At 41.0% G+C, this 23,943-nt stretch overlaps 1 long non-coding RNA gene across 1 annotated transcript; it reads left to right on the top strand.

Annotated features, from left to right (window-relative positions):
• The first annotated feature begins 247 nt into the window (after positions 1-247).
• Positions 248-23,034, top strand: LOC135302180 (uncharacterized). The gene is made up of 4 exons (XR_010363873.1): positions 248-379; positions 15,977-17,619; positions 17,981-20,416; positions 22,151-23,034. It is a non-coding gene; the product is annotated as an uncharacterized LOC135302180 (long non-coding RNA).
• Positions 23,035-23,943: the final 909 nt, after the last annotated feature.

Raw genomic sequence — 23,943 nt, 5'->3', positions numbered from 1 at the left:
CTTAATGTTTGGATAATAAAATTAGTAAACTCTGATGGATTAAAGCAAGAGGAATGGGGAGAGGTGATAACAATCTTCTCTCCTGCCTGGTTTATACAAGAAGCACTTCCTTCTGTGCTTCCCTGTTTTCTCAAGGCACTTTGTTTCAGTCTTCTTTGATCACTGCTAATGAGGAAATTGCTTCCACTGCCTGCATTGCATTTACACTTTGAATACAGAGCACCCAGCTAATCTTCAGTGGTTGATCAGCCCTGTAGCTTTAAGGGAGAATTTGAACTTGCTGGGTTACATTTCTTCCCTCTGCAGGTAATGGAGAGAATACGATGAAGAAATTGAAAGAATACAATGAAGGCCTTTATCTTCATGTGAGAATAAAAAGGTATTTCCAAATTTATCAACTATGTTCTTTGCTACAGCAAAGTTACTAAACTGGTGCCCAGTCATGCTGGTGGGTTTTTTCCTGTGTTTTTTGAACACAACTTTGATATGTTGTTTCACTTCAGCTCTACAAGTGGGGATGATTTTCAAAGAGAAGATTCAGTAGCCTTTGAGGGAAATGAATATCAATTTAGGTCACAGTCACACTGATGATTCTGTGGTTTGTAGCCTGTTCTCAGCCTCCAGGACTTTATGCCAAATTCAGGGACTCTTGCACAGATATTTCTCTGCACAGACTTTTTTTTTCCTTTTTAGCAAACTTTTTTTTCAATACTCCTTTTGGTTCAAAGAGCTCCAGTTTTGTCTGTTCCTAAATGAGTTTGTAAATGAGCAGAAAGATCTGAGAGGTTTGGATTGAGTGTGTTCACTCTAGTTCAAGCACAAGATTAGCTTTAAGCATGACACCAATCTCAATAATATCAGTAGGGTTGCCCATGTGCCCGTGTTTAAGAGCTCAGGAGTATCTGAACTCTGAGCTTGAGATCTTATATATTTCAGAAGAAACAAGAATTTCCTGGCTGAGGTACTGCAAATTCAAACTAGAAACCTGCCAGGTTCCTTTCTAATAACCCGGAGAGTTTCAGATTTTTAATATGTTACATGGTTACTTTATTTTGCTGGTCATGTTTTACTGATGGGAAGCCCAAGGCTTAGCTCCTAAAAAAAATGAAATTCCTCTTGCATTGCCTGTTGCTGTTCATTTAGGCTCTGTTATCTGTGGGTGTTTTGGTGTTAGAAGTATGGCATCACTGTGGGTCTACAGTGGCTCCCCTGTGCTGGATCAAGTCTCTTTTTTTTTTCTTTCTTTCTTTTTTTTCTTTTATAATGGGTGAGATGTGTTTAATTTATTGTAGGAAACTCTTAAAGATGCAAGATCCTTTTTAGAGGCTTCTACAATAGCCGTGAAGCACTTATTTAATCCCATTGAATGGAGGGTAGATTTACTGGCTGGGCTAGACATGATTTTTGTTCAGGAGTCATCTTGGAGTACATCGAAGTTTAAAGATCTTTGCAGAAAACCCAAGGAGAAACAAAAGGAGTAAATTTTAAAAGGAACTTTGTCAAGGAGTTTTAGATGTTAAACAGATAGAAAAACCATGGTGGCTTGACTGAGATGAGTGTTGGGTTTGCAGAATCAGTACTGATCTGGTGAGACATGCTAATGAGGCACTTTAAATGCAAGTTTGATGGAAAAAGGGGCAATTTCATACCAAAGTGCAGCAAGGTTACTGAATCAAAGAAGGTACACTTCAGTTCTGCTAAAGGGGACAATGGTCCATTGTCAGGTCCTTTTTCTTTTGACTTTAAACATATTTTAACTACCCTACTTACGAAATTGTACAATGTGGCTTGCACACTGATTGAAAATTTATGGCCAGAAACAAACCTGTTAGGGGAAAAAAGGAAAACTGAGTGTGATCCATGCTGTAGCTGCAGAAATAGTTTGAATGAACTTAACCTGAGCACGGTGGGGGGTGCACAATATGGTTTTCAAACCCAGGGGCCTGGGATCTGAGTTCAAATAGAATTTCGTCTTTCAATAACAATATTAAAAACAAGGGAGAGTGCTTAGAGACATCTGTGGCCTCTCAACCTGTGATAATATAGATGTCTCAGTTTTGTCTTGAAAGGCCTCCTTCAGAATTGTGCCTTGTCAACCCATCCACCGTGCCAAATTCCTCAAATTGCATCATGCCTGAAGCTCACAAACATCTTGCTTTACTTCCAGTCATTAAAGCTGTTTTGGTAAAAATAAAGACCAACAACATCAGTATACTTGGTCTTGCTGCCACGAAATATTGCCACACAAATCTGTCACTTCCATGAAGGAGAATCCAGGCTTCTTTAGGAGATTTATGGAGTGGCTTTTGTGCGTGATTGCTGCACACAAACACAATGAAATGGCCTAATTTTTGCCATGTGGTTTTTTAAAAGAATGGACAAAATTCAGTTGCAGCAAAGAGCAGACTTCCTTCTCTTCATCTGGTTCAGTAGAATTGCACTGGATAAACTATAAAACATGTTACTCTGTCTTGGTGTAACAGAGCCCCCACTCTAACAGTTAAATTTCACTTATGAGCCATTTTTAATTTTTTGTTTTCAAAACTGGAACCTGCCTGTGGCAATATATTTACCATTTCACATCTTGTGAAAGGTTGCTCAGCTGGGTCCTGAATTTAACCTCCCATTTGTATGGGTTCCCACAGGCACTCCTAGTCAGAGGCAGAAACCACAGAACTAGCATAAAAGCAAAGAGGTCACTGGAATGGAGAATCCCAACAGTTCCTTTCTCAGACCTCAAAATGGAATTTATATGAGGTTTCAAAAATTGCTTTAATTGTTCTTGGTGTTTCTCTGGGGTTTTTCTTGGGTTTTTTGTTTTTTTTTTATTTCTTCCCCTAAGCTTTTAGTTCATATCTTGGTCTAAAAAGGACTATCCCAGTGTGAAAGTTATCTATTTACACTTCAAAATGAAAAATATGTGGTACCTCCATGAGGAGTCCTGTATTGCAAGGCCTTTCTGCAAGACTTTGGTATAGCACCTATATTAAACAGGAAGGTGGTATTTGACCATTGCACTGAAAAAAGATCCATAATAAAGATTATTAGATTCTGTGTAAGCTGTCAAAGATCAACTATAGATCTACAAACTCCTACAATGTGGCAAAACTGGCTCTTGTTTTGATCCTGCATAGCCAATTTTAGTTGGATTTCACACTCTGTTTAAATTTGGGATTAGTAATCTCTTCCCTAAATAGGAATGTCAAGATTGCATTTAGATGCATGCAGATTTTATTCAGTAATAGTTTATCACTGGTCAATTTTCCACTATTTCAAGCCATCACAGGAGATAGATATGTAGACATATATATATGACTAAAATTAAAATTGTCTGGTTTTATAGATGTACTTTTTTTTTACCGTAGAAAATGCCAAAGTCCAGATAATAATAATAAAAGTTGGAAACTAGGTGGCAGTAATACCCAACTGTACAGCCCTCCTGTAAGCAATGATGGGATGACTCAGTTTTCTGAGGAATTCTGAGGGTGCTGTAGTCCCATACTGAATGGCTAAGCTATTAACAGACAGGAAAAATACAGGACCAAGTGTTCAAATGAGTTCATTTACTTAAAACCACAGAGTTACTTACAGTCTAAAATGGAATAACAAGAAGAACTGAGGTGAATGTCATAGGACAACGAATTAATGCAACCAAACTTGTTTAATTTTATATGTTAAAAGCAATTTCCTTTCTGCTTGCAGTGTGTGGCAGAAGAGGAGGAGCTGTGATTAATTCTGAAACTCTTGTTTCTCATGGTTGAGGCCAGAGTAATATTCTAAAAATTCCAAAGTCCATGAGCAGATTGCTGTTCATGTCAATAGGATGGGCATTCCACTCACGTCAGAATAAGCTAAAAGTAACATGACATGACTAAAATCAGTGAGATCACTCTGTAGAAGGATCATTATTTGCTGTGGTTGCAGGAGTTGGTGGTGAACATCCTCATTTATCTTGGAGGTATGGGCTGAGGCTGCAGCCCTGGAAGAATTAGACAGCAGTGAGATTTATTGGCTGACTTCATTGTTTAAATGCAGCACGCTTGCCTTAGATTCACACAATTTAATTGCATGTGCAGAGAAGAATGTGATGCCCTTTTCTGGTGAGCTGAGCTGCCTGTGTGGCAGGGCTGTGCAGGAAGCTTTGGGAAGTCCTCTTCTTCTCTGCCTGACACCACTGGAAATACCTGATATTAGCTTTATTCCTATAAACTAGAGTTTTTTGAAAAAAACAGAGCTGTCTGAGCTACCATGCTGGCAGACATTGTAGAGGTTTGTTCCATATTTGATTTCAATTTATGTAGGTCTGTCTCTGACGAATATATGTCTGCTCCTTTTCCAAAGAAATGGTTTTGCACTTTGCATAATCTTGATGTCCTGTGTTAAAATCAGGATAAATCAATGGAACTCCTGCCCCTAATATAATCCTGCTTCCTTTTGTACTCCAAAGAGAAATATTAAATATATAATGACTCTTTCTTTTGTGCCACGTGTTGAGTCTAAGTGGGATATAGCAGTGATCAAGTGTCAAGAAATATATTTTCCCAAACCAAGCAATAACAGGAAGGCAATTCATCTTAGCTGTAGAGTTACTGGCCTACCTAGGTATCAGTCACTGAGTGACTTGCTAACTAACAGGTAACAATTAATAGTGACATTTTCCTTAAAACGAATAGCTCATTTAACTTTCTAAACAACTCTTGTTTTCCCCAACCTGTGTTTTCATTCCTCCTGACCCAGTCTTCCTCTGCATAGGCCTATCAGCCCAGTTTTTCTAGTGCTTTTTGAAAGGTGTGATAAGATTATTTTATCTGCTCTTTTTTTTTTTTTTTTTAATATATATTCAGGTTTTCATTGTATTAGGAAATAAGTGCTGTGTCTTTTGTACCTAAGCCAAACTGACTCCAGCCTCTCCCAAACCAGGGGTCCTGCAGGGATGGTAGGAATTTTGACCTACTCCTAAGGACATGGGGAATATGATCTGGGGTAACTTAGTAAAATTCTGGGGGTTGTATAAGCAAGCACAAGCTGTCTTGGGTGCAGGCACTCTTTAGTGATTTTCCCCACCTTTTCAAGTATGAAGCCCACTATACACACCTCCCCTCTGCCAGCTGGGAGCTTGCTCGTAAACACCAAAGCCATCCCTGTGAATTTTTCTCTGTATGTAATTTGTAGGGTTAGAGTGCTCCTGATGATAGGCTTGTCCTTGCTCTCCTACAGGAAAACCTTTTGCATGCACTTGGAAACACGGCATTAAAACTAAGGCACACATTTGTGGACTTTTGCCCCAGCAACTGTTGTTTTGATGAACAAAGCTAAGGGCCTGTTGGATATGATTCAATATTTTAAACTAAAAAAAAAAAAAAATATCTATAGCTCTGTATTGTCAAGTGTTCCTGTTGCTTCTAAGAATGCAACTTAAAGCAAACAAACCAAGCCATGATAGATAGAGTTATCAGCAATTCAGAAGAGATCTCAGCAATTACTTTTGTAACATCAGAGATCTGCTGAGGGTAATTCACATTGCCTTAAGCACACTTTGCATTCAAATCATAAATAGTAGGATATCTCTGATGGCTTTCATGCCTGACTCTGCTTTTGCTTTTACTTGGGCGTTAACCAGATGACACTTCCGTCCCTTCATTTATTCCAACAGCCTCTCTAATGCCAAAGTTCCTGGTGATGGAAACTTTGTCTAAGAAAGGAGAAAAAGAGTAGATGTAAAATTGGATGTGTTTACAGGATTGTGTTCCCTCCCATGCCCCATGTGATTATGCCTTGCAGAAGGTGATGCTACATTTTCCTGCAGAATGTTGCATAACAAAAGGCAATCTTTATTCTTCCTGGAAAAGGCAGCCAGATCTTCCATATTTAAAGGTAACTAGAAGCAAATAATTAACATAAAAAATTTTGAAGTCAAAATACTACTTGGATCTATATATGCTGAGGTACAAGAACCCAAGTATGTAGGAAGGAAGATATTTTTCTGTGCGCTGTTTTCCCAGTCACCCTGCATAAATCAGTAAAGAAAGGTGTCTCTGTTTCAGTTAGTTGCACATGTCTGAAGAAAATTAATATGCCTGCCTTAAAATGCAACATATATCTTCACTTTTTGAACCTTCCAATGAGCCCAGAAAAGTAATTTCTATGTCTGGAACTCAAAGACAATTTTGCCTTTTATCTTGGTGGCATCAGGACCGAGCCTCAGCATTACATTTCCATGGCAGTCACTTATGCATTACATCAAAAAGAGAAATGGAAGTTTTCCAGCAAAAAAAATATTCGTTCCTAAAGGAGTCTTTTTTTGGCCTTGGCTCTATGAACATGTACGACCGTTTTCTGTGTGCACCCAAATCTTCAGCATAATAAGCCTGTAAAAGCTTTTTTTTTTTTTTACATATGGCATAGTGCTAAGGTAATAAACCAGTCAATGCTATGAACAGAATATACTAATTGCAATTGAAAGCCTTAAATATCCCAGGCAGAATTCTATTTACAGAAATGTTCCATGTTGAATAGCTTGTGGGACACATTCCTTTTTTTGTGGTCACTGAACAACTGCTGTCACTGACCCTTTTTTCTTTTCAAGGGCTAGACACAGGTACAGCAATTGTAGAGATCTAAAGTTATTCAGACCCACATGAGCCCTATGTAAACTATTTTCTTTTTTGACTGGATTTGCCAGTAACCTGCCCAAAGTATCTTTACAGCACTATAACAAAGGTATAAGCACGCTGTGCTGAGATGCAATGTTTTGTACCCATCTCTTTCCCTTTACTAGCATTCATTTGTAAACAAACTACAATCTGATCCTAAAAACCTTCCTCACTCCTGCTGGAATCTGGATTTTCAGGCTGGAGCATTACCTTTATTTAAAAACCTACAGATAATGTCAAGGAAGTCTTCCTTACTCATTCCATGTAGGAAATGATTTTTTACTTTCCTTCTTTTTTAAAAAATATTTATTTATTTACATTCATAGCACAACTAGATTTTCTTTTCTTAGACAACGGTGTCATTTAGCTTGTAGACCAGTTATGAGTGTTATGAGAAAGTTATGAGAAAGTGCTAAAGACAACCAAAATCTCTCCTCTCCTCTCCTCTCCTCTCCTCTCCTCTCCTCTCCTCTCCTCTCCTCTCCTCTCCTCTCCTCTCCTCTCCTCTCCTCTCCTCTCCTCTCCTCTCCTCTCCTCTCCTCTCCTCTCCTCTCCTCTCCTCTCCTCTCCTCTCCTCTCCTCTCCTCTCCTCTCCTCTCCTCTCCTCTCCTCTCCTCTCCTCTCCTCTCCTCTCCTCTCCTCTCCTCTCCTCTCCTCCTTCCTTCTCCTTCTTCCACTAGGAAGAAATCCCTTTCTCCCCCACAATCCAGTCACATTGAGACCACCAGTTCCCTGAATCTCCAGCCCTGTAGTGCTGCATGTTCTTACATGGCTCACTGGAACCCATTCAGCGAGTGTGTCACATATCAAACCAATCTACTGTTGTCAATATCCTTTTAGAGGTGAATACTTGGGCAAAGAACTCTTCCTTAGGAATGTGATGCCTTTCTCCAGCAGTCTGTCTTCCCTATCTGCAGCCACACAACCCTGTCCTGTCCTGCCTTCACACCACCACAAACTGCCTCTAACTTTAATTCCTGGGTGCTGCTGCTCCTTTGGGGCCTGGAACAGCAGGTCCCTGCCAGAGCCATCATGAAAGCAAGCGCCTCTCCTGCCCACACAGCCCTCACCACTGTTCCTACAGGTGGAAAGGCAGCCTTGTATGGATTTACCATCAGCTCATTGCCTCACAGGGTGAGGTGGGTGGGGGCGAAAGTGGACATGGAGCAAAGTTCTTGCAGTGACTCCTTTCTGCACTGTGCTTCCTCTTTGGTGTCAATTTTCAAATGGAAAATATTTCACGTGTCACCACAAAGGAGAGATACTGCAGGGCTGCAGAACATTGCTCCTGAAAGCTGTCGTGAAATAATTGTGTGTAATGAGGTTATAAAAATGGGGTTTGTATAAACTGCCCTCTTCTAGCAAACACTTGGCTTCCTATAATTGTGTGCGCTTTTGTTTGAACTTATCAAATATGTGATTGTTCTGCTTCTCCTTCAGGGAGATAAGAAATCCACCCTCCGGATATGCAGAATGATGTTGTTGTAATCACCCTTCAAAGGGAGATCCACAGTAAACAAATGTTGTTAGCCTGTTGCTCTGCAGCTTCTTTCAGTGAGCAGTAGAACTTCCATAAAAAGGCCAGGATTGAGAGCAGAGGAGAAATTTAGCTTAAGAACAAGTAGGCAATTTTCCTTTCCTCAGTCTCAGAAAGATCACAATTTAGAGGTCTGTGTAAGAACACCTCAAAAATACTTGCAGATAATACTTTTTTCTAAGCAGAATGTGCTTTGCCTCAGAATAGGTTGACACTCTAATGTTTGTCAGTGTTGCTATGAACCACCTAAACTTGGATAGAAAATTATGCCTTAAGGAAAATCACTTGGACCAGATAATGCTGTATTAGAGCAACAGGGTTTCAGTGCACGAGGTACATAAGAATTTTACTGCTGCAGTTACACCTGCCAGAATCACATGGCCTCACTGAATCTGATATACTGGCCAAGCTTTGAATGGCAGACTACAATTTATAGCTGTGTGTTTTAGAAGTTTTTGGGGTTTTGTGAGGTTATATGGGCTTTTGGTTTTTTTGGGGCTTTTTTTCCTCAAAGATAAAATTCCTAAATGTGATGGGATCATCACTATAGATACAAATTTCCAGCCCAGTTGAACAGCACTAGCCTGCAAATTTTCCCAGCCTGCCTGGTGTTTCCCCTTTGCTGCAAGGAGTCCATCTCTCAGTGGCACACCTGCCTCTCTCCTCCCTAAGCTTTCTGCAGTGGGGACTCCTAACAAAGCCACCGAGCGTTAATGGAGGTGTGGTCACTTCCTCGACACAGAAAGTGAAACAGGGCAGGGCAGGGCAGGGCTGGTGCTTTAAGGGGCTGAGGGTTTGATTCCTTCAGAGGGCTGATGCAGAATGCTCCTAGGCAAGGTCAAGGATGATATTCAGGCTCCTCATGTACCCATGTTCTCTCATGTGACTACACACAACTACTGTGGAAAGAGTCATCTTGTTCATAATTTTCCCCTCAGATTTATTTGAGCTCTTTCTTACAAGAGTAGCTAAAAAGTGTTGTATATTAAATAGGGGAGAGGCAAACATTCAGTGCTATTGTCAGCTCTTAATCTCAGTTAGAAAAGTGCTTCTCTAATTGCTAATTGCTATTCATAGCGATGTATTCATGGATTGCCATTCTGGATGTGCTTAATCTTAGCCACCATTTTGCAGACTGATTGTATTGCACTTTAATTTTATTATTTGTGCTCTACTCTTGGTTACAAATCTTACCTGTGACCAAAACCTGTCAGCTAATACTAAAGGTCTCCTATTCTAAATGACTGTCACTGCCCTCATGCACAGATCAAACAAACCCATTCAAAAACCTAAATCCAAGCTGATTTTTCTTGCCTTGAAAACAAAGGCTCACTTGTCAGAATTGTCTATTATCTCAGCATTTTTGCAGAATCTGCATGGATTCCTGTCCCTCAACATAGTGCATCCTTTGTTTGATTTGCTTTCAGCTTTTTGATGTAGGTGACTTTCTTCTTTTCTGTCCTAAAAAAAGTATTTTGATTTTTCACCACTTTTTTTCCAGAGAATAAAATGCTCATCTTTAAATGATAACCTGTAGCATATTAACTGTTAATGTGTTGGAAGTTTTGCAATTTTTGATAGATTGTTGGAGATCATCTGCACTCTGAAAGTCTGTAAAAATCTATAAAAGTCTATAAAAATGCTGTTACTGTTTTTCTTCCCACTGGTACTTCTAGACACAGAATGCCTTCAAGTAGCTCCACTTTCCACTGAAGTTTACTTGCATGAAGGAGCATATGTGCAAATATCCATCCTCACAGAAATTCCCTAGCACATCTGTAACCTCACCTGTTGCATTTAAAATTTTCCTGAGAATCCCTTTCTTTCCTTGCTCACACTTTCTTCAAATATTTCATGTCTATATTTGCAAAACAAACCTGCATAAATGCTTTATTCAGCATGATGATCACAGCTTCCTTGTATCAAAATTCTTCAATTTTCTTCATTAGAGCAAGAGGATTTTTTTCACATCTTGAATTTCACATACCTTTTATGGTTAGGTTTACAGTGCCTTGTTTTCCTGACTACTGGCTGATACTGACAAAAAAAAAAAAAAAAAAGACAAAACCAAACACAAAACTTTGTGAGTACAGGTTGAATAAAATCCAAAGTATGTGGGAATAACCAGCTGGAGTGAAAATCAAATTGGCAAGTCATACTTAAGAAACAATCAGTAGAAAGAATACAAGTACACTTTGCACAGGGACGTGGTTCTGTTCCAGGAATTCAGCATGCAAATATTTCTATCGCTGTTTCTTGCTAGTGCCCATTTTCTTCAGCTGTTCCCTAAGTGAGCAATGCCTGAGGAGCAATCCATGCTTAGAGAAGTTTTTGGATGTTTCCATGCATGTAAGAAAGGAGAAAATTGCAGGTGTACACATCTTACCAAAGCATGGCCAGGAATATTTGTCTGTGGCAGCTCAAAATTCCCAATCTGGTTGCAGTACCTGGCTTCACCTGCTGTAGCTGAATTATCACCTGTATCAGTTACACTCTGGGGTGTTCTGGGAGTTCTCCCATCCTCAGAGGCAGTTAAGTGAAATGATTAATTTTCCCTCTGGGAAATAGGGTTTAGTTGATATAAGCAGTAACAAGGACGGACAGCACATTGTTACACGCAGAAACCACAATCACCAGAAGGACTTTCTGTTTCATTTACTGACCCGAACCACAGCGATCCTTTCATTATTTCTTTCTATTCATACAGGTGCAATCCTGAGCCATCCTGAGCTGAGAAAAATAACCTGTGGGGAAACAAAAAAATGCAAGTTAAAACTTTCTAAATTTTAGCTGATGAAAATGAGTTTCAGACCCAAGGTTGTGATTTATGTCAATTAAAAGTAACCCTTCAATATCAGAAGATATTCCATTTGGGACACTTAAGGATTAAAACAGGGGTAAAATACATGCTAATGGTCCATGCCATAACATGGGATTATGGCTGTTATTGTGGGAGAAATAAGCAAATAATAATAATTTAGGAAGTGTCTCTGTCCTCCATCTCTTACTTGAAATTAGAAGAAACAAAGATTCTAGGGCAAGGATTTCTCTCCTTCCTTTCACAGAGGTAGCTTGAAACAGCCTCTTGCCACTCAATTTTATTACTCTCTTGGACTTTAAATTGGTTTCTTGTGAGTGAACCAAAGATTACACTGACCTAAATGTCACTTGAATTAATGTATTCTTGTTCCAGTCTTTATTTTTTCTCTTGGAGCCACTTCGACCTTAAATTACCTTGTATTTCAAGGCTGGAAGACAAGGTCACAGTCATGCAAAGAATTGAAAGTATGGGATGCTCCAAGTTTGCTTTCAGTGTTTTGAGAGAAACAAGTCTGAGCACAGTTATCCCTGAGTTTGTGGAATAAAGTAACTCCGATGCAACTAATTGCTGTTATTATTCCATGAACCCACTTGCTTGGTGGTGGATCCTTCAGAAAAAGAGAAGGGGAGTTATGAGCCAAGAGCAGCGAGTAAATCAGAGCTGGAAAACTCCTTGACCGCTTTCTGCTGATGATTTTAATCTAATTTTCCTGGTGAACTTTCCCTTTGCAGAGACCACAACCACCCCCAGCCCAACACTGTGGCTGCACAGGCTCCACGCAGAACACTTGGGCTGTCAGGGGCTCCTGAGTGATGCATTGTACCAGCTCAGGAGTGGGAGAACCATGGCTCTCCTGGCCTGGCTGGGAATTGCCAACCAGAAAAGCAAAACAGTGGTGTCCTCTATCCAGAAATATTCCCCAGGGAGAATAAGCACCATTATTAAAGCTCACTTTCTCTGAGAATAACCATTCTGCTGGTTACATAGTCATGGCAATTTGCCTGGAAAATGAAGGCTAGAGGCACTATTCTAGAAGAAGCAGAGCATTTCTAAGAAGTGGACTCTGATATTTTGTGGGATCCCTTTAATCCTGGTAGTCTTTTGTGTGCTCTCTGCTTTTTCAAAGTGTGTTTCTACTTCTTGCCTTGTTCTCGTAGCAGAGTGGCGTGGAGGGTTTTAAGCAGGATGGAGAAATATTTGTCTGTGTATAAACTAGTTCTCAGTCACTCCTGGATATGCCAGTGACTAGAAAATTAGGGAAACTGGAAGCAGGAAAGGGTGTATATAACATGGGATAGCCATGGTGGGGGTTAAATTAATGTAATCAACTGCTGTGGTACAGAAGATCAGAGAGGTCTGAAGAGACAATGAACAATACTCAGATAAGCTAGAGAAAAAAAGAGCAGAAAGTAAGACCAGACTTGTCAAGAGTGGCCAACTCCATCAGAACACCAAAAAAAATATTGATGTTTGGGATTTTGGCAGCAACAAATAAAATCCTCTTGCACAATTTTCATGAACAGAAGCAGCAAGATGTGAAATTCAGAAGGACAAAACAAAGGGGGGGAAATTGGTTCCATTTGGTTTCTATATTTAATTTCTGTTAATAGCTGTCCAATATAGTGTGCAAAAGATAAAATTATCCTAAAATCTCTATTTTAAATGCAGTCACCCTCCTTAAATTTAATCATATAATGTCATGGTTGCTGCTCATTAAACTTCCAAATAGCAGTGTGTGCAGCTTCAGGAATGTAGAAATGTATTGTAATATTAAAGCAGAAACTGTTATTCCACAATTCTCTCATAGCTGGGTTTTTTTCCTCTATTGTCCTTCCATAGACCAGAGTATATGTCCTTTTTATTTTTAACAGCTGCTAATAACTTCTTATGGCCATTATTAAAGTAGAACATTAAGTGGAAAATTTGAAGTCAAGAGATGCCCACTTTTATCTTAATATTTTCCTTCTTAGATACTGATAAAACCCGGGAAATTGTTTGAAAAATTACCAAAAATCAATTCAATCATTTGCATATGGTGATAGAAGATTATTTGCATAACTGTTTTGAATGGAAAATACTGCAGTGCTGATAATTCTGGGTGCATTAGGAGAATTGGCTAGACCTATGCTGCTTTTTAATTTGCTGCAAGCCTGAGATCAGGGTCAGAAGGAAGTTGGAGGAAATTGCTCCCTTTAAAAGTCCTGTTTCTTTAGAAGTTGGGTGGCTCCAACATCTACCAGCCTCAGCTCTAAAGGGAAGTTATGTGATGTGCAGCAAATCCTAAGCTTCATCTAAAAAGCTGTGGCTCATCAAACTCATGAGCACAGCATGCAGGGAAATATGATGTTGCAATGCACATTACATCAGTGCTGCAGATACAGTACATTTGGTGCTGCTGCTGCTGCTTCAAATTGCTGACTAGTGATTTTTAATTTTTTTTCTAGACCAACTGAGTCATCAAGTTCAGTGTATTTGGAGTTGCTTTATTTCCACAGCAATTCTGCTTTCAAGTGGTTGCAGTGAAAATACATCACAACATTTCCTGCATTCCTTAGTGAAAGTCATTGTTTCTAATTTTAGTTTTTACTTTATGTACAGCTGCGACCCCTGGTAAAGGAGAAACCTTCTTTATTCATATCTGACAAACACTTGAGCCTAAAAGTTAACAAACACCAGGACTACACTTGACTGCACTAAATACAATTGACAGAAGCAATTGCAGGGTCCTTTCCTGTCAGTTCTTGGATGTGAGGTTTTGAACAGAGTCAACCTCCTGCAACTGAGCAACACCTGGTCTGGCTTCATCTTCTTTCAAACTCCATCTTTGTTATCAAATGTTGCTTAAATCCAGAGTGGAGGGCTTGCAGCTCACTCTGTAACTCAAATCTGTTTGTAACATGAAGGATGAGGAGGGATGAGGTCAGGGCATGGCCAGAAGATCATCAGGGTCAGGTGCTGATGGCAGAGTTCCCACCTCCACAGAGCCACCTGCGGATTCAGTCTGGTCCTGTGTCCTTGCCACCTCTCCAGGCTTTTGGAGCCTAATCCAACCTTTCCTCTTGGACAGCAGAAGCTGGGGAAATGTAAAAGAATTGTGTATAACATCAAAAGGGGTACAGCAGAAAAAAACAGGCCTAGCTTCTGGAAGTCCCTGCTGATGCAGGCACAGACTGTGGCAGCTTCGTGGGAGGAAAAAGGATCACTCTGGACAAAAGATCACAGAGGGGAAGTGGAGAAGAAACTCATTGTTTCAAGAGTAATGCAGTAGAGCGGACAAGTCTGCCAAACTGCAGAGCTGAAACACCACTGATCACTGAAGCATTTTTAGGCAGTTTTGTTGGTCTTTTTGTAAAGCATACATACAAAGTAAATATGAAAAAAAAAAATGCTTGTTTTGCCAAAAAGAGAAAGCACTAAAGTTTGGTAGACACCAAACAAGTATTTGAGAATATTCAGAAGTAATTGCAACCTTGGAAATCACTAAGTTTAATAAGAGCAACACCAGATACCAACGTGAGGGGAAAAAGACTGTACATTCCCTTGGCAAAAGATGGGAACATATTTGTAAAGATGGTTTAAAAGCTTCTGGCATGGAGCAGAGCATGGGCTCAGAGCAAATATATTCCATACATCACTGGAGCCTAACTCACAGGCTGGAAAGTGTCCTGAAGACTTGGAGTTTTAAGTTTGGTTTTTTGCTTCAATATTACCTGTTTTCATACAGCTGTCTCCCTGCTTTTGAGCATTTCCTGGCTTGTGTGATCTCAGCCTGTCATCTCTCTTCCTGTGGGCTACAAGCACATCCCAATTTCAAGTGTCTTAAATTTTTAGGGCAAGTCACAGAGCTCTTCCTATTTAGTAAACAGGCTTAGAGGCTGAGAGCCTGGTCAGTGAAGGATATTCAGAGAGAAGAAATAGCCTTCAGACTTTTTTTTTTTTGTATGAAATGAGTCTGAATTCTCATCTATTTGAAATCTATAATATTTAAGATGGAAAATGCTCAGCTTAGCCAAGGTGGCTATCACTAGAAAAAAATCAGATAACACTTGATGTGTTACATGTAACTAGTGGAAATTAAAGGCCAGCTGCAGTAACTTATGTCTTGGCTTTTGTGGTGTTGATGTTGCATGTTCGGGCTGTTGTCTGTTGCAGAGCAGTGGCCCGGGGGTGAGACAAAGAGACAGGGGGTGAGAGATACCTGGGGAAGAAAGGGTGGGGACAGTTTGTGCACCCAAAATGGTTTTCTGCCCATGTTTGGGCCAAGCCACTTATCATTGCTGAAGTGAGAAAACAAAGTTCCCCTAGAAGGACAGCAGGGACCGTGGGGTGACTTGCCTTTCTCCGGTTCTCCCGGCTCCCAGGAGGGACAACAGTGACGTTCACTCTTGCTCACAGTTTACAACCTTCTGTGTTTTCTTTGCAAAGTATCAGCTAAGGTTTGGGTCAGGAAGATGCGGGAAAAGGGCTCTGGACAGAATTCCTTTAGTGGGAGCTAGATGGCGCAATGGAATAATGCTCCAGCCCTTTACCCGGTGCGGCCAGGTAACCACTGGGCAATTAGTGTGCTGTGGGAGTATAAATCCAGACCGACGGGAATATCCATGTCCTGGTGTCCTCCTGAGCGCCCAGCCTCCGCTGGACGTCAGCAAGGACGCGAAGCTGGAATTGTGCTGCTGCTAATGGGATCAGAATCCTTGGCTGGACACTGGGAGGTGCAATGTGCTTGCTCCAATGGTGGGCTCTGAAAAGGCAGGTGGCTGGGACAGCAGAAATCCTGCACTTGCATTAATACATCCAGGTGGAGAGAAGCACAGCTGCTGGTGCTACCAATGAAAGTTGGCTTTTTTTTTTTTTTTTTTTTTTTTTTTGATATTGTATATTAAATAAAGCAAAAGCAAGGAACCTACAACCCATACATAACTGCTCTTACAACACTGATATGTATTTGTATTTCCAATTTTTCAGGCTATTTCTCTGGTGGTGTTAAAGGATACTCCCCTGGAATCATCCAAACTTTCCACTGAACTACTTTTAAAAGAAGAAAAAAAAAAAAAAAAAAGCACACAATAGAATAAACTGGAAAGCTCATCTCTGTGCACAAATGTCAGCACACTGCCGGGTATGGGATTTGTATTCAGACAAAGTTTTGCTCTTTCTTTTTGTGAGGGAAAAAACGAGTCTTACTTAAAAACAAATGGCTTATAAAACAATGCAAAGAGAGTGGGGAAGACCACTTTATTGTGAAAAACTGAAAATTCAAAGAGCAGCACCATGTGAGAATTCAAACAGCAGTCAGCAATGGGAGCAGCCATGGGACAATTTGGAGGATGATCAGTGGAGGCTGGAAAATGTTTAATGGGGGCTCGATACCCAGCTCAAGCAGATTCACTGAATTGTTCTGTGGCTCCTGTGAAGCAAACTGAGTGATAACCAGCTTCAAACTCTCCATCCCCAGCACTTCATCACTGTCATTGGCCCCAGCTGCTAGGAGAAGGATGGATGAATAGCTGGCCTAGGAAATGGGTGATCCTTTGGCCTCTAGGAAGGTTGGAACACCATGACTCTGTCTCTAGTCTCAGCAGGGCTCAGAGCTGTGTGGGGTGTCCAGACCAGAGGGGTTGTCTGCCTTCTTCTCTAGTATCATTTGTGACTAGAAGTGTCACTGGTGGCAGACCCAGGTCCCACCATCCCTGGGGAGAGGATGCTCTGCCCTGGCCATGCTGGGTCCCTTCCCACCCTGTGTCTTCTGCCCATTTGAAATGCTCAGCACTAGGCAAAGAGGGGCTCCCCTCCACCCTGTGCAGCCCTGACAGGAATAAATGCTTTCAACCTTCTAAAACAAAACAAAGAAAACCTTCCTCCAAGAAAACAAACCAAAAATAAAACTCACAAAAAAACCCAAAAGACAAAAGAAGAAACCCACAGGGGAAAAAAAAAAAAAGTAGAACTTAGACAAAATACCTTGGGAAGACACTCCCAAGGTTTTCTCCGGAAAAGATTGGAGGTGCACGGGTCTCTGAGTCTCCTTGTTGACTGTGTGAAAGGACAGACATTCACAAACATTCTTAAAGCTTTACTTCTTCTTCCTATTCTTTTCCTGACATTTGCTGGTTTATGCTCTCTGGCAACCAGCAGAGTTCCACCGATGCTGACTTGCAGAGCCCACAGAGATACTAAGGAAATATTTTTCCTAGCAACAAGCGGCACACGAAAACACCGAGAGTCGCTTCTCCTGCTCATATTTCCCTTTGGTTTTTTTGGTCATCTGGTGCTGAGATAAGAACTGCATGGTGAAACCTGCAACTGGCTTGTGTTTTCTGAGTCACTCTGGAATGCAGGAATGCGTGGAAGCGTTCTGTGTGCAGAGCCATGGTGCTGAGTGGGAATGCTGCCCACCATGCCCAGCTGTGTCAATCCCTGGCTGCTCATCCCTGGCTGGTCCTGAGGGACCCTCAGGTGGCTCTCCAGTACCCTCAGGTGTCTTTCCAGCCAGGAAAGAGGAGCATGGCATCACCCGAAGGTGGCATCTACATCCAGGCTGTGTGGGGCAGGTCCTTTGGGAGCGCTGCTGCTGCCTGAGGCACCTCTTCCCAGAGAATCCTTCGCAGGTGAGGCTCTTGGACATTGCTCTAATGAGAATGTAACCATTAATGAGGGATAATGGGAGCATCCCCAGCTGCCAGGGCAGTGAGGATCCCTCTCAAGTAGAAGTGGTACTTGAGTTCCTGAGCAAGCAGGAGAAGCCTGGGGACTATTCCTTTTATGTCTGTGGAAACCTGATGAGGAAGCTAGGGATGGTGCTTCCTCCCTGGGGAAGGATTTTCTATTTATTCTCTGCTGGTGAGGCAGGGATAAGGTATTAACATTATTTTACCAAAAAATGTAGTTTCCTGGGATTTAATTATTAGCCATGTGGTGTCCTAGTGTCTGCTTGTGAGTAACTCTCCCATCTTCCCTGTCCTTGCTTAGCCATCCTGAAACAGCATCCACAGCTGGGATGTGCAGAAGGGCTTTGTTAACACCAGCCAGTCACTGTTCCTGCCTCTGCAAGGTCAGGTGCTGAAGACAATGTGTCCAAGACCACAACTGCCACCAGTGAGGAGCATGGAGAGTCAGGAAGGAGTTGTAAATTGCATAAATTAGTGGGTAGAGTTGAAAGCATTCTCAAGGCAGAGCCAGCCTCTGAATTTAGGGCCAGCCTCACACCTACAGGGTGACTATTTTGTGAGTAACTTCAGCAGGGTTAGGATGGAGCCCAGGAACTTCTTACTCATCACTTCATGGGCTACTGACAAGAACAACAGCTGCAGAACATGGTCCTGTGTCATCAGTGTGTTTCCTGAATTTGTCCTCTAGTGTTTAAGAAGAATTTACCCCCTGGAAAAGCTCAATAGAGCAAACTGAAAAGCTTTGTCTGCAGTGGAACACTTCTGTTGTTGTTTAGAAATAGCTTGCATGAAGATAAGAGCAAGTTTGTGAAACTGGTTTGAAAGCAGCATGTAGGCAACAAAATACACACTTCAGGCAGACATACATGTCCCAAGATAAGAAACTGTCCTGCAGGCTGAAAGTGGAGATCAAAATCTTATATTTTGCCTGAATATATATCTACATTACAGTACGATTCTTACAAACTCTGCTTAGCACTTCCATGGTTCCTGTGTGTGGACATGGAGCTGGTTTGTTTGCAGTGAAACTGCAAATATGGCCCAATGATGATGATGATTTTACATGCTTCAAAAGAATACTGAATACTGAAGGATAAAGTTTTAAAAATAACCCTTCAGGGTTTTTTTTTAACTGAACTTGAATTCTTAAGGGGTTTCAGATTTGCCAGTTGCTCATTACAATTTATCCGGGAATTGTATTGCAGTGAACATCCTAACGTGTAGGGACCAGATAGAAGACCTAAAGGCTCCATTGTGTGAGGAAGGACAAATTTTCTGGTTTATCCTTCACTTTGGAGAGGAAAACAATGTGAGGAAATGGTGTGTTGATCAGTATGTTGCACACATCGTGCTCTATAGAATGAGAAACACAGGGCAGTTGCCTTCTATCCATTCAAATAATGTTCTGCTGGTAAGGTACATACCCTGCTCCATACAGTGCTTAATGGCTTTTTATTATTTATGTTCTGAAGTGTAGCTGAAAGATTATAAATATAAATCAGAGTAAATTCAAAAGCATCTATTTATTTCAAGACAGAAGTGGAAACATCCCCTCCTTGCAGCTAATAATAGGATCGGCAAATTGTTAAACAATTAAATTGAAAAATATTAATAATAGGTGCTTTATGCATGTTAAACAAAACCTCAATAAGCTTTCTGTTTTATTGTTTAACTGTATGTGTGAGTCATAAGGAAAGTGTTAATGCCCAGGATCGGATATGAATCATGTATTTGTGAACAATCTTGCAAGGGCACCAAAACCCCAAACACATTTATTCTTCGTTGTTAAGTCAGCTCTGCACTTGGAAACTGAAAGTATAATCAAAGTGAGAGTTTGTTTATTAACCAGTGGATGCTGTGCATCTTATTTACACGGGTTGATAAAAACAAGGGAAGAAGCTGGTAGTACATGGGGCTCTGTGTCCCTGGGGTACAAATCACAAAAGGAACCTGAGCAGCACCAGCACCAGCCAGTGAATGCTGCAAGTGTTCTGTGACTTTAAAAGGAAATCCCCTATTCATGAAGGGAATCCAAATGGCACCCTATTTGTGAGGAGAGATGCCCCATTTCCCTTAGAAGCTGACTCGAAGCATTTATTGTTTTGACTGCTTTAGCATCAAAAAGGGTGAGAGAATTCACCTCCAGGGGAACACACAAAACCAGTGGAGTGCATGGGAATAACTTGGGTGTTAATGATATACTATATTGATTTCCATCACAGATAGAAAATTGCCATCACTGAACTACAAGCTCTTTGTGCTGGCTGGTTTTGGGCTTGCTAAGGAGACCAGGTTCTCTGTAGGAAGTAATCTCACCTGGTAGTTATTTCAAATCACTGGTAGTATGTGTGTTTCCCCTTACCTCTTCTCTGAAAAGGAAGGCTGAGTTGCCTGTTCTGGAGGAGGTTTGCAGGCAATTGCCAGAAGCCACGCCCAGAGTTTTAGGCTACAGGAGTTTTTTGAATTTTAGCTGTGGTTTAGGAGAAATATAGGTCAGCCTCTGATGCTGCCTGACCTTGAAAAAACCAAATTTTTCTTGTCTGTTTTCCCTGCTGTGAAATAGATCCTGCAAAGCATTTGGCTAAGTAGCCATGGGGATTGTCCACTGCACATCCCATCCTTTACTAAGCAAGTTGCTGTTGAATTTAGCTGTGCTGGGAGTGCATGATTAATGCCATTATGGCATATAGCACAGAGCTGCTTTGGAACATGTCTGAATTGGTGTGGATTTGCAAAGGTATGTGCTCTCCTGCCTAGCTCATTGTTGGCTTCCTTGTAATTTTAAAATATACTTAAGTTTTAGCAATGACTGAAGTTTTTGTACTTTTGTGCATCTAAGATTAGTTTAACACTGCCATTCTAATCTTACAAAGCTATAAAAATCTGGCTATCAATGATAATGTTAAAAAGAAGCAAGAAGTAGAACAAATAACTTGGCAAGGCTTTGACCTGAGCCTGTGTTTGGATGGGGAATTCCTGGCCCTGTACTCCTAGTGCCAAACCTCACCTGCAGGTAAGAAATGACACATATTTGCAAAATGTGTTCATACACAAACTTCCCTGCTGGAGAATCTGAACAACTGGTTTTGCCACACATGGAAACATGGCTTGTGCTCTCAGGTGACAGTGTTATATATATGTATTTTGTGCTGTTTAGAATATAAAATAGATACAGGTTATAATGTTTAGAAGAAATATATAAGGATGATTTAAACTCACATGCGGAGTCTGGGGAATTCTGCATGCTAGAGATAGACCACATACCATTACAAAGTTGCAGCCTATGGCAGGAAGGGAACTAATTTACAGACCTAGCTGGGGTGGAGGCCAACCGCACCTAAACAATCATTACTTGAGATCAAGACAGTGGGAGCCAGGGAAAGAATTGCATTCAAATGTCGGCTCTGTAACCTCGTCACCGCCATCGCTGCCTGCCCGGAATTCATTGTCAGACACAACCTGGAGGAAGGGCACGACAGGAATGCGCCTGACCAGCGCTCATCGCTGGCCAGGAACTGCCTTCTGCACTTCAGCTCAGAGAAAGGAAACAACATGAATGTGATCGACTGTGAGAAGAACAAGAGGAGACCCTGCCTCGGGCCAGAAAAACAGTGTAAAAACAGCCTGTACCAGACCACACTCGTGAGCACAGGGGATCCAATGCCACAGAGATCGGAGCGCGGCTCACCCAGCGGCGAATCCCGAGGTCCACGCTGGCCCTTTTCTTGTGGCTCTCGAGATTGCATATTGATCATGCAATAAATTCTATTTTTATTTTTATAAAATTGGCCTAATTGATTTTTATTTATGACAACAGGATGCTTGGAGTCGCAGCTGGCACACTCTTGGCTTTTTTGGGAGGTTGCTGCAGCCACCTCCAGGTTGCCCCATGGCATGGCTTTGAAATGTTGTGGGTGTAAATATGTGTGTGTGGGCTAATTTTAAAGAAAGTAACCATTAGTGTTTTACTCAAAGGAGATTTAATTAAAATGAGCTTTGGTGGTCTACAGTGTAAAATTTACAGTCATTTGACACGTAAACTTCATTTCTCAGCAACTTCCTAGTCTATCCAGATCCTCAAACTAAAATTTTTCTTTTTGACTTGTAATACTCACATGTTTAAAGCTAGGCAGATGCACAAGGTTTGCAATAATAAAACCAAATATATAAATAATTAGAAGTAGTTCACTTTGCTGTTTTGGTCAGTGTTAATGTTCTGATTGAGCAGATGTGTTTTTTCTCAGGGGGTCAGACCTAAAAATCACTGAGACCTTTTGCTGTTGTAGAAACATGAATTGGCAATGATTAGGAATGCTTTCTCCTTCAGCCTCATTTGGTGTTTTCTTTCTGTCTCCAAGTGGGATGTCCCACCTGCTCTGTTTAAGTAGAAGTAGGAATGTCTACCTTTAATATATAACCTTTTTCACATCATCAAATTTGGCTTATTTTTAAATTTTGTTACACTCTGTAGGTCTCATCTGCTTTGAGCAACTTCAGTGGGAGTACAAATCCAGCTGTACAAAGCAATGCCATGTTGATGCTTTATGGCAAAGTCCTTTCTGGATGCTGAAATGTAAATATTGGAATGCACCATTGGAATAACCATCTTATTGCAGACACGTGGATTGGTCTGTCTTGCTGTTCTGACCACATTTATGTTGTTGCTTGGTGTCAAATAATGTCTCTGGGTTACATCCTTTGGACATTTATGTCTCCAGCTGGGATCAGACAGGGATGTGCTGTAGGTCCCGTTAGGAAGATGCGCTCAAAGAGCACTTGCACTGCAGCCTAGTGGGAGCTGATACCTCTTTTTCTCTCACTTTTGTATTTGTCACTCTCTGGAGTGAGAATAAAAATAAAGGAACCTCCCTGCAGTGCAAAGCAGTTTGACTTACTCTTGTCTTTATCCCTATCCTTGTTGCTGAAGCATTCCCAAAAAAGGGGATGAAGCTGATGCCCGTTGGTGTTGTAGTTTTGATGGAGTTTAAAGATACCTTACAACCTTTCCTGTTATCTCTGTGTTCAGTCCATATCTGTAATTTTCGGTGCAGCCTGATGATTCTCCTTATTTGTAGCTTCAGCAGTGGGTCAGATTTGTTGAATTTTTTTCTCATTAGAAGATAAAGTGCATCTCCACCCCTTGTCTACAAGAAGTCTCCCTGGCTTCTGCCTGCCCTCAGCAGAGTCAGCTCACAGAGCTCGCTGCCTTCTCAAGGTTGAAAATTTAGGCTTTGCTGCCATGCATTGTCTGTGGGTTGAATAATTACTGTACTGAGCTGATTACCAGAGAACATTCAGTTTCCTTATTGCTGATGAGAGGGCTGGAATATGTGTCCAAATCCCATTAGTGGAAATCTACTCACTGCAGAACTATGCAAGATTTTTCAGAACTCATGTAGTATAATTGTGCAAATATGAGGTATGAAAGGGAATAAACCTAATTTTATGAGCTGTTTCTGTGCTATTGCAGTGTTGGTTTTTGGTTGTGGTGTGTTGGGGGTTTTTTTGTTTTGTTTTTTTGGGTTTTTTTTGTTTTGTGTTTTTTTGTTGTTGTTGTTTGGGGTTTTTTGTTGTTGTTTTGTTTTTTTGGGGGGTTTTTTGTTTGTTTTTGTTTGTTTGTTTTTTGGTTTTTGGTTTTGGTTTTTTTTGTTTTTGTTTTTTGTTTTTTTTTTTTTTATATATATATAGGCCACAATCTGTGCTGGTATAGGGTCAAAAATTGTTCCTTAACATTTTATAGTTTGGAGGTGCAAGAAGTATCTCTGTTACATGGTAGTTACACATTTCTCAGTCTCCAGACCCTCACAACCAATATTCTGCAGAAGCCCAGAGCAGCTGCCAAGCTCTCCGTGGTGGGACTGCGAGTGAAGGTGAACTAGAAATGGTCCCATCTGAGCTGCACTTTTAAGATGCTTGTGTTTAGTGGTGCTTGGCTGCTTGTAGGAATTGTGGAACACGTGACTTTATCAGACCCTCTGCTATTGAGAGAACAGAGTATGACCTGAGGGGTTTTTGTCCTCCTCTACCTATTGAAAGATCCCATGTGAAAAATTCCCAAGTCCCAAAGGAGGGTTGAACACTTGTGCTTCTCTGTGGTTACCCAGGAAGAGGAGGAAAGGTTCTCATGTCTAGAATGTTCTTAAAGGTGCTCCAGCCAGTTTATAAATGTCTTCATCTCTGCATCAAGACCTCAAGGGAGGCCTAGATTAGAAGTGTGTGGGGTTTTATCCCAAAATAAAAACATTACTGTTAAATGCAATTATT

This window comes from Passer domesticus, chromosome 6 (genome assembly GCF_036417665.1).
Source record: "Passer domesticus isolate bPasDom1 chromosome 6, bPasDom1.hap1, whole genome shotgun sequence".
NCBI lineage: Eukaryota > Metazoa > Chordata > Aves > Passeriformes > Passeridae > Passer > Passer domesticus.
The sequence above is the reverse complement of the archived record's forward strand: the minus strand, read 5'-3'. Positions and strand labels throughout refer to the sequence as shown.